The 11,370-nt window shown below is 42.5% G+C and overlaps 1 long non-coding RNA gene across 3 annotated transcripts; it reads right to left on the bottom strand.

The window, feature by feature from the left end:
* Positions 1–3,359: 3,359 nt before the first annotated feature.
* On the bottom strand, positions 3,360–11,100 carry LOC115207854 (uncharacterized). Of its 3 annotated transcripts, XR_003881067.1 has the most exons (8): positions 9,551–11,100; positions 9,114–9,199; positions 8,581–8,747; positions 5,367–5,501; positions 4,908–5,165; positions 4,478–4,583; positions 4,092–4,258; positions 3,360–3,806 (listed from the first exon to the last, which is right to left on the bottom strand). It is a non-coding gene; the product is annotated as an uncharacterized LOC115207854 (long non-coding RNA). The 3 variants fall into 3 exon arrangements; XR_003881066.1 differs by having other exon boundaries at positions 4,478–5,165; XR_003881068.1 differs by having other exon boundaries at positions 4,092–4,200; positions 4,478–5,165.
* Between the last annotated feature and the right edge of the window lie 270 nt (positions 11,101–11,370).

Below are 11,370 nucleotides of genomic sequence, written 5' to 3'. Positions count from 1 at the left end.
GGAAATTGCTGTTCTCTCATTCAGTCTACAAGACTTTTAAAAACATGCAGGACTTGACATTAACCTGTTTATCCACTTGTCCTTCAGACAAAGTCACTGAAAATGTGTTGTTTGATGCAAGAAACCCCATTACAAAATAAAATGCATTATTATTATACCATTATTACAGATAATCAAACAAATGATGCTACCCTCTACCTATTGGCTACTTAGCTTATTCAAACCTGTCTCAAAATACAACACTGCCCCTTTAAGACAAAAAAAGCTCTTTGCCTGACTCACTTTTCAAAGATGTCTAAAAATGTACACGTTTTCAGCTCTTGTAGGAAGCAATCACTCCCCCATTGCTCACTACAAATGATCTATAACTGGGCTAATAACTCACTAACTAGCAAAGAATATGAACAAATATGCACAATGTGGCTACATGCAGCTCTCGCTTTGATCTCAAAACAAGTGCATTGCTCACGACCGCTCATGCTGTAAACAGTCCAGTTCAAAGTGAATGGCACAGGTCCATAAGCATATAGGCTGACTACAGTTCTGATTGGTTATGCCGCACCGGTCTGTGTAGAGTACGGGCTGAGTCGTACTCCATAGTCTCTATGGGGGTGCCACAGGATTCAATTCACGGGATGACTCTCTTCTCTGTATACGTCAATGATGTCGCTCTTGCTGCTGGTGATTCTCTGACCCACCTCTACGTAGACGACACCATTCTGTATACCTCTGGCCCTTCTTTGGACACTGTGTTAACTAACGTCCAGACGAGCTTCAATGCCATACAACTCTCCTTCCGTGGCCTCCAATTAAATGCAAGTAAAACTAAAAGCATGCTCTTCAACCGATCGCTGCCCGCACCTGCCCACCTGTCCAGCATCACTACTCTGGACGGTTCTGACTTAGAATATGTGGACAACTACAAATACCTAGGTGTCTGGTTAGACTGTAAACTCTCCTTCCAGACTCACATTAAGCATTTCCTATCCAAAATTAAATCTAGAATCGGCTTCCTATTTCGCAACAAAGCATCCTTCACTCATGCTGCCAAACATACCCTCGTAAAACTGACCATCCTACCGATCCTCGACTTCGGCGATGTCATTTACAAAATAGCCTCCAACACTCTACTCAACAAATTGGATGCAGTCTATCACAGTGCCATCGTTTTGTCACCAAAACCTTCTCACCAAGCTGCTTGGCAATGGTCTTGTAGCCCATTCCAGCCTTGTGTAGGTCTACAATCTTGTCCCTGACATCCTTGGAGAGCTCTTTGGTCTTGGCCATGGTGGAGAGTTTGGAATCTGATTGATTGCTTCTGTGGACAGGTGTCTTGTTTACAGATAACAAGCTGCGGTTAGGAGCACTCCCTTTAAGAGTGTGCTCCTAATCTCAGCTCGTTACCTGTATAAAAGACACCTGGGAGCCAGAAATATTTCTGATTGAGATGGGGTCAAATACTTATTTCCCTCATTAAAATGCAAATCAATTTATAACATTTTTGACATGCATTTTTCTGGATATTTTTGTTGTTATTCTGTCTTTCACTGTTCAAATAAACCTACCATTAAAATTATAGACTGATCCTTTCTTTATCAGTGGGCCAACCTACAAAATCAACAGGGGATCAAATACTTTTTTCCCCCACTGTACTACCCACCACTGCGACCTGTACGCTCTCGTTGGCTGGCCCTCGCTTCATACTCGTCGCCAAACCCACTGGCTCCAGGTCATCTACAAGTCTCTGCTAGGTAAAGCCCCGCCTTATCTCAGCTCACTGGTACAATAGCAGCACTCACCCGTGGCAAGCGCTCCAGCAGGAATATCTCACTGGTCACCCCCAAAGCCAATTCTTCCTTTGGCCGCCTTTCCTTCCAGTTCTCTGCAGCCAAAGACTGGAACGAACTGCAAAAATCACTGAAGCTGGAGACTCATATCTCCCTCACTAGCTTTAAGCACCAGCTGTCAGAGCAGCTCACAGATCACTGCACCTGTATGTAACAGTATAGCTTCCATCCCTCTCCTCGCCCCTACCTGGGCTCGAACCAGGGACCCTCTGCACACATCAACAACTGCCCCCCACAAAGTATCGTTACCCATCACTCCACAAAAGCCGCGGCCCTTGCAGAGCAAGGGGAACAACTACTTCAAGGTCTCAGAGCGAGTGACGTCACCGATTGAAACGCTATTAGCGCGCACCCTGCTAACTAGCTAGCTATTTCACATCGGTTACATGTTCATAGCCCATCTGTAAATAGCCCATCCAATTATCTCATCCCCATACTGTATTTATTTATTTATCTTGCTCCTTTGCACCCCAGTATCTCTACTTGCACATTCATCTTCTGCACATCTACCATTCCAGTGTTTATTTGCTATATTGTAATTACTTCACCACCAGGGCCTATTTATTGCCTTACCTCCCTTATCCTACCTCATTTGCACATACGGTATATAGATTTTTTTTTACTGTATTATTGACTGTATATTTGTTTATTCCATGTGTAACTCTGTGTTGTTGTATGTGTCGAACTGCTTTGCTTTATCTTGGCCAGGTCGCAGTTGCAATTGAGAACTTATTCTCAACAAGCCTACCTGGTTAAATAAAGGTGAAATAAAAATTAAATAAAAAAGTTTTGCATACTAATTTATTTAATGATTATTTTTTGTTTAACTTTTACCCCTTTTTGTGGTATCCAATTGGTAGTTACAGTCTTGTCTCATCGCTGCAACTCCCGTACGGTCTCGGGAGAGGCAAAGGTCAAGAGCCGTGCGTCCTCCGAAACATGACCCAACCAAGCTGCACTGCTTCTTGACACAATGTCCACTTAACCCGGAAGCCAGCCACACCAATGTGTTGGAGGAAACACCGTACACCTGGCGACCGTGTCAGCATGCATGTGCCCGGCCTGCCACAGGAGTTGCTAGAGCACAATGTGCCAAAACCTCTCCTAACCCGGATGAAGCTGGGCCAATTGTGTGTCGCCTCATAGGCAACAGAGCCTGAACTCGAACCAGGATCTCTAGTGGCACAGCTAGCAACTGTGACGTAGTGCCTTAGACCACTGCGCCACTCGGGAGGCCACTTGCATACTAAGTCTTACATAGTTCATTTTGTTTCTGGATGTTGCACTGAAAGTGGCTAATATTGTGTTGATTCAATCACACTTCCCACAGTAAAGGGGCCTTTTGATAGTGTTAACGTGGAAAACTGTAGAAAGTTGAGTGAAGTTCAACCTTGTGCTTCTCGGCGCGGACTGATATTTCTTCTGTGCGGCAGTCCAGTGGAGCTGCGCGCCCGTGTGGAGTTTAGAGGGAACATTTGTCACATCCCTCCAATAGAGTTCCAGACACTTGTATAATATATGCCAAGGTGCCTTTATTTTGGCAGTTACCTATACATACGCACAAATACACACACTCAAGCACACTCAGGAACAATTAAATCGTTTTTGGCTAATGAGCCACTAATTCTGAATTCACCCTCAGTCCATAACAAGGTTACTTAGGATTGCAGCTGTTTCCATATTCTCTTCCAAGCTCTAACCATCCTTCTGCCATTTTGTCTCTCTTGCCTTTCCTCTCTGCCATTATAGCTGGCAAGTTAATATAGGTCCTTATCTTTCCTCTGCTGGGCAGGTTTAGCTGTATTTCTTCCCATACTGAGGTAACAACTCATTCTTAACAAATTGAACAAGTTTTGTCTCCGTAAGAAGAACGGCGACAAACACACTCAGTAGACATCCGGTCCCCACGGCGATGTGAACCAGACTTAGTAACCATCCTCCATCACAACAGAACACACCCTGAAACAACAGAGTACAAACAGATGGGAGTGAGAGGAATCTGATTCTATGGTAAAGAAATACACAAAAATAAGAATCTGGCTCAGTATAATCTCTGAGTATGTGGTAAGCATAGACATATAGTTTATATTCTAACTCCCATTTCTATGGTGGTAAGATAGACACAATAACCATTTTATTAACTGTGAAAGACAGAAGTGTGATTGGCTGATATGTGTTTGGTTGGTTTATACAGGATGTGGTGTGTACAGCAAAGCAGTGAAGAGAGCAGTTCTAGTGTGGTACCTCAGAGAGGGCGGGGAAGACTGCGCTTAGAGCAAGAGCCAGTAGCACGAAAGAGGAGGGCCTCAAGCCGCGCAGGGGCATCCACTGGCTGGACAGGAAGTAGAGAAGGCTGAGGATGATACGCAGGCCCATGTTCAGACAATTAGCTAGGGTGAAGCAAATGCCCCCTGCCCACCATGTCAGCATGTAGGACAGGAGCAGGAAGGAGATGGACAGAGGCAACATCACCAGGTTATACATGGGGACAGACAAGAGGGCAGCTTAAGCAACTTGATACACTCTCTGTGTGTGTGTGTGTGTGTGTGTGTGTGTGTGTGTGTGCGTGCGTGCGTGCGTGCGTGCGTGCGTGCGTGCATGTGTGTGTGCGTGCATGCACCTTCTCTCACCTGTCGACCTCTTCTTTGCTCATGGCAGTGAACACAAAGCACTCAGTCACTCCATTAATGGCCAGCAGGAGTACATATGAGCTGTAGCATCACAATAGACTGGGCCCTTCAATATAAACACACATATTATTACACACAAACAATCACAAAAACAACTGTAGTTTGAGGAATTGGATCATTCAAATCATTGCTGATTCCCCATAGAGGTCTAGAACCAGGTGAGAGTAGGCGTAACCAAACACTGTGATGATCAGACCAATCACAAGCACCAGCTTCAGCAGACACTCCAGAACCTCAGCTGCTATGGGAATCTCCTCCAATCAGCAAGCAGCATCAATGTACATGCATGAGCTATTAGGTGTGTAATAGCCAACTTTATAAACGGTGAAATGAGTGACAGGTATTTGATTGGCCGACTCTGCTTTCTGACCCGTTTCTGCTGCATTACATCCTGTCCCCTCTCAAGGACTTTGACGAAGAAGACATAGAAGCTCTTCGATCGTCAGGAAGATGAAGCGGCTATCATGGAGCCCAGGTTGTTGACGATGTCGTACACGCTCTGCTCCCTGAAGCTCAGCACATTGAGGAAGGTCATGACGTAACGCTCGCCCTCCGTCAGGATCTGCTTTAGGAATGACTGCTTGAAGAAGCTTCACGTCAGCCTGGCCAACGTCCAGTCAATCCCCAGCTACAAACACACACAGCGGGATGACATCACAAACACAGTTGTGACCCGACGTAGTATATGAATGAAAGAACCAAATCAATCAACACATTTATGTCAGTTATTATGGCCAATTGGTTTTGGGTATTCTGTATACTAGGTCCGTGAGGAGTGTATGCGGTGAGTGAAAGGGTTAGGGCTTAAGGTTGTTGTGGTGAATGTTACCTCTCCTTCCACTCTGGAAGGCAGCAGGTCTGCCACACGCTGCAGGTGGAAGAACTTCCTGTTGGCCTCCCCATAGCCCAGGAAACACAGGAAGTATACAATGTAGCACAGTACCAGGAACCCTGTGTACACCAGCTTCGAAGGACAGGACAGTTAATAATAGTTCGCTTAATAGACACTCTTCCACAGTTACTTATGAGGGTTGCATCATGAAATTCAATTTTCATCTATACAGATTAATATTTACTCACAACATTACTTATTATAAAGTTAATGACTACACCCTCTGCACCTATCCTCTTTCCCTGACAACACCCTCTGCACCTATCCTCTTTCCCTGACTACACCCTCTGCACCTCTCCTCTTTCCCTGACTACACCCTCTGCACCTCTCCTCTTTCCCTGACATCACCCTCTGCACCTATCCTCTTTCCCTGACATCACCCTCTGCACCTCTCCTCTTTCCCTGACTACACCCTCTGCACCTCTCCTCTTTCCCTGACAACACCCTCTGCACCTCTCCTCTTTCCCTGACTACACCCTCTGCACCTATCCTCTTTCCCTGACTACACCCTCTGCACCTATCCTCTTTCCCTGACTACACCCTCTGCACCTATCCTCTTTCCCTGACTACACCCTCTGCACCTCTCCTCTTTCCCTGACTACACCCTCTGCACCTCTCCTCTTTCCCTGACTACACCCTCTGCACCTATCCTCTTTCCCTGACTACACCCTCTGCACCTCTCTTTCCCTGACTACACCCTCTGCACCTCTCCTCTTTCCCTGACTACACCCTCTGCACCTCTCCTCTTTCCCTGACAACACCCTCTGCACCTATCCTCTTTCCCTGACTACACCCTCTGCACCTCTCCTCTTTCCCTGACAACACCCTCTGCACCTATCCTCTTTCCCTGACTACACCCTCTGCACCTCTCCTCTTTCCCTGACTACACCCTCTGCACCTATCCTCTTTCCCTGACTACACCCTCTGCACCTATCCTCTTTCCCTGACTACACCCTCTGCACCTATCCTCTTTCCCTGACAACACCCTCTGCACCTCTCTTTCCCTGACATCACCCTCTGCACCTATCCTCTTTCCCTGACTACACCCTCTGCACCTATCCTCTTTCCCTGACTACACCCTCTGCACCTATCCTCTTTCCCTGACTACACCCTCTGCACCTCTCCTCTTTCCCTGACAACACCCTCTGCACCTATCCTCTTTCCCTGACTACACCCTCTGCACCTATCCTTTTAGTTTTCTTGCACCTTACTTGTGGAACAATCTTCAAAATGCTCTTAAATGTGATGTTTTGGTGCCTCTAGGACAATTCAAAAGGCTAATTGAGGACCTTATTACTGATGAATGTGCTTGTTTTCTATTACCATGTGGTTCTTTCTGCTTGCATTTTGTATTTATATTGATGTGTGTATTTTCCTTAATTTATGTAATTCAGGGCTCATCTGTAAACAGACTTTGGTCTCAGTATGACTCCCTGATAAAATAAAGGTTAAAAATACAGTACCAGTCAAAGGTTTGGACACACCTACTGATTCAAGGGTTTTTCTTTATTTTTTACTATTTTCTACATTGTAGAAGATATCAAAACTATGAAATAACACATATGGAATCATGTACTAACCAAAAAAAGTGTTCAACAAATCAAAATATATTTATATTTGAGATTCTTCAAAGTAGCCACCCTTTGCCTTGATGACAGTTTTGCACACTCTTGGCACACTCAAAAATTCTCTCAACTAGCTTCATGAAGAATGCTTTTCCAACAGTCTTGAAGGAGTTCCCACATATGCTCAGCACTTGTTGGCTACATTTCCTTCACTCTGCGGTCCAACTCATCCCAAACCATCTCAATTGGGTTAAGGTCAGGGTATTGTGGAGGCCAGGTCATCTGATGCAGCACTCCCTCACTCTCCTAATTGGTCAAATAGCCCTTACACAGCCTGAAGGTGTGTTTGGTCATTGTCCTGTTGAAAAACAAATGATAGTCCCACTAAGCGCAAAACAGATGGGATGGCATATCGCTGCAGAATGCTGTGGTAGCCATGCTGGTTAAGTGTACCTTGAATTCAAAATAAATCACTGACAGTGTCACCAGCAAGGCACCCCCACACCGTCACACCTCCTCCTCCGTGCTTCACGGTGGAAACCACACATGCGGAGATCATCCGTTCACCTACTCTGCGTCTCACAATGACACAGAGGTTGGAACCAAAAATCCCAAATTTGGACTCATCAGAACGAAAGGACAGATTTCCACTGGTCTAATGTCCATTGCTTGTGTTTCTTGGCCCAAGAAAGTCTCTTCTTATTGGTGTCCTTTAGTAGTGGTTTCTTTGCAGCAATTGGACCATGAAGGCCTGATTCACGCATGAGAACCAGTTTCATCATAGCGCTTGATGGTTTTTATGACTGCATTTGAAGAAACGTTCAAAGTTCTTGAAAATGTCCGGCTTGACTGACCTTCATGTCTTAAAGTAATGATGGACTGCCGTTTCTCTTTGCTTATTTGAGCTGTTCTTGCCATACTATGGACTTGATATTTTACCAAATAGGGCTATCTTCTGTATACCACCCTTACTGTGTCACAACAGAACTGATTGGCTCAAACGCATTAAGAAGGAAAGAAATTCCACAAATTAACTTTTAACAAGGCACACCTGTTAATTGAAATGCATTCCAGGTGACTACCTCATGAAGCTGGTTGAGAGAATGTCATGAGTGTGCAAAGCTGTCATCAAGGCAAAGGGTGTCGCTCTACGCGGGTCGTCATCCGTCCTCCCTCTGAAGATGTTTTTTATATTGTTTCAGTTTTGAACAATGAACAATCTCAAATCTAAAATATATTTAGATTTGTTTAACACTTTTTTGGTTACTACATGATTCCATATGTGTTATTTCATAGGTTTGATGTCTTCACTATTATTCTACAAAGTAGAAAAATAGTCAAAATAAAGAAAAACCCTTGAATGAGTAGGTGTGTCCAAACTTTTGACTGGTACTGTATATATTCTCTTTCACTGTCTACAGCTTCCTCTGACTACACCCTCTGCACCTATCCTCTTTCCCTGTCCTTCCTACTCTGTACCTGAGTGCTCAACGAAGGATCAGATTACACTACCCAAAATCCTAATGTAGACAAAACTGACATGCGATCAGTGTGTAGGGGATGAGGCTGCATCATCCAACCTGTACCTGAGCAGCAGAGAAGATGTAGAGCAGATAGTGCTGATGAAAGTGCCAACAACACTGTGCAGCAGTAGCTCCCCTATAGTCCCACTCGTGGCAGCCATAGCAGGTTGATGACTTGTCTCCAGTTGTGATCTGTTCCGCCACACAAACAGGCTGTCCTGAAGGCCTCTCTGGACAAGACCAGCATGGAGTACAGCAGTGTCACACACACACACACACACACACACACACACACACACACACACACACACACACACACACACAGTATGAGGCGTTAGTATTTGTTTCACTGCAGGTTCACAGCAGCTCATATTGCAGCAGGAGTGTATCCATTATGGTAACTGTTTAAGAAACAAATGGAAGCAAAAAGAGCAAACGAACTAAACGGGGAGGGACCTACTTGAAATTTGTCCTATAGAAACTCTTGTTTTTGATGTAAAATGTTTTCTGTTTGGAGTAAACAGTTTCCCTTGCCAAACGTTTTGCAACGGAATCCGGGTAATGAATACACCCCAGGTGTAGTAAACCAGTCTTACCTGACGTTAACCACGCCAATCAGCTCTTTGGACACAAAGCGCAGCGTGAACACGTTCAGCAGAAAGGTGAGTGCACGAAACATGACCTAAATATCATCAGGAGCATATTCAGTCACACACAAATTGATATACAAAATATATAAACGTAATCAGTGAACGGTGGAATCGAGATTGCTCTTTCTGCCACTTTAATATTTTACGACTCAGTGCCTCAGGGCAACACACACACGAATCAAATCAACAACTGCTACACAATCTATGCATTCAGAAAAAGTTGCTACACAAGCCGGATCTTTCTTCTACAACACACTTAAAACTGTCCTCCACACATTACTCTGAGGGAGTGGATATAAGGAATTTCAGCAAGGACACTAGCTAGCTATCATTAAGTGCAAAAATGAGTTTGACTTCATAGCTAAATATAATAACTACATTACCTGAAGCAAGACATTGTATGATGCGAGAGTAGAGGCACTCTTCAGCACATCTTGGGAACTCATCTTGCAACTAACAGTTAACTAGTCTTCCTCCTTACTTGCCTGTATGATGAGGTTTCTCCTGAAAGTGCACCGTGAAAAGGGGCATAATCAAAGATACGGACAGTTAAAATCTGTTGCAATTTTAGTGCTATTGGTCTTTTCTGGTGGCTGATTTGAACATATCTGACTACAGCTAGTTAGTGAGATTTCTGCTTCATGCACCCAACTTCCGTATACATGGGATGTCATTACGTCGATTTCACTACATAGTGCAGTTAATTTATATCGTAACAATGTATGAAAACATTTATTTTATTTTTTTGTCTTCATTTATTAAGGATAGGGGTAAGCATAAGGTTATAAGTGTGGTTAAGGTTTAAAATCGCATTTTAAGAAGATAAATTTTATAAATATGCAGGTTTATTTTTTTTTATTGTAAAGCAATTCCAAATATATAATATAGAAAAACAAACAGAGTGTACAACAGAGTATACACACATTACAAACAACAGTCAAGGGAATAAAGACAATACATTATATGAAGACCTTGTAAAAAGGACTAACATTCAAAGTTTTTATTTATTTTATGTTATGAAAGAAGAAATTGTGTTTATATATTGTTCAATTTAATTCTCAAAAATAACAAACAAGAGGCTTTTGACACATACATTTACATTTGTGAATATGGAATTTAGCTAAAATAACAATGACTTGGATTAAAAAGAAAGGCTTTGCATAGACTTTGCTTTACTTTGTAAAACCAAATATCATATTTTTAAGGAGAAGAGAAAAATTAACATGTATATATCTAAAACAAATGTACAGATACTGTATCTTGCCACAGCTTTCGGGTGTAAGAGCAAAGCCAAACTAAATGTAAAACAGTCTCTGGTTGTTAATTATTGAATGTACAATAAATATTAATGTATTTTTCAAACTTTTCAAGATACTGTTCAGTAGGGTAGCACTTGTGGATTAATTTATATGAAATGTATTTCATATTATTAGTTAAAAGAAACTTCTGAGAGAGACCAAACATTTTTTAAATGCCTATTTCTTAAAAGCCCATTCCAGAAAGACATGGGACTGAAACAATATCACATTGAAATAAGGCACGTATTTTCCTAACGTTGTTAAAAACAGTAGGAGAGAAACATATCTTGCCTGCTGGTGAGTCAGCTAGATCAAGAGATGGTAAAGAAGAGGGCATAGATTTGGCTACGTCCTTAAAAAGTACAGTAACTTCAGAGGGGATTGCATAAAATACTACAGTAAATTCCTTTGGAGTTATCAGTATCTTATGAAAAGCTAAACAATTTGGCATAATAAAAGAAAACACCTTTATCATTGAACAGTTGACTCACCAATAGAAGATTGTTTTGGAACCATTTCTCAAAAAACAAGGACTTGCCTTTGTATAAGATGCCTAAATCTATTGTTCCAAAAAAAAAATTGTGCTTGTAGACCAAAGACCATGCTAAAAAGGATTGTTATGGAAATTAGATAAATTATTCTGGATTTTTTCAATAATATAATTACACATTAGGAACATTTTGAGGCCACCTAAATGAGAAAAAACATACAGAGAGATACAATTCCATATACAGCTAGGACTCTTCAGGAATTGCTTAATCCAATTAATGTTGAGTGTTATTCAAAGTGGGAAAATCAAGAAAATTGAGACCACCCTCTTCATAATCACAGATGTCTTGATATAATGTGTCCTGTTCTTCCATACAAGATTAAAAAGCATCTTATCAATATTCTTGCTTATCTGA

Source organism: Salmo trutta, chromosome 14 (assembly GCF_901001165.1).
Source record: "Salmo trutta chromosome 14, fSalTru1.1, whole genome shotgun sequence".
In the NCBI taxonomy this organism is placed as follows: Eukaryota; Metazoa; Chordata; class Actinopteri; order Salmoniformes; family Salmonidae; genus Salmo; species Salmo trutta.
The sequence above is the reverse complement of the archived record's forward strand: the minus strand, read 5'-3'. Positions and strand labels throughout refer to the sequence as shown.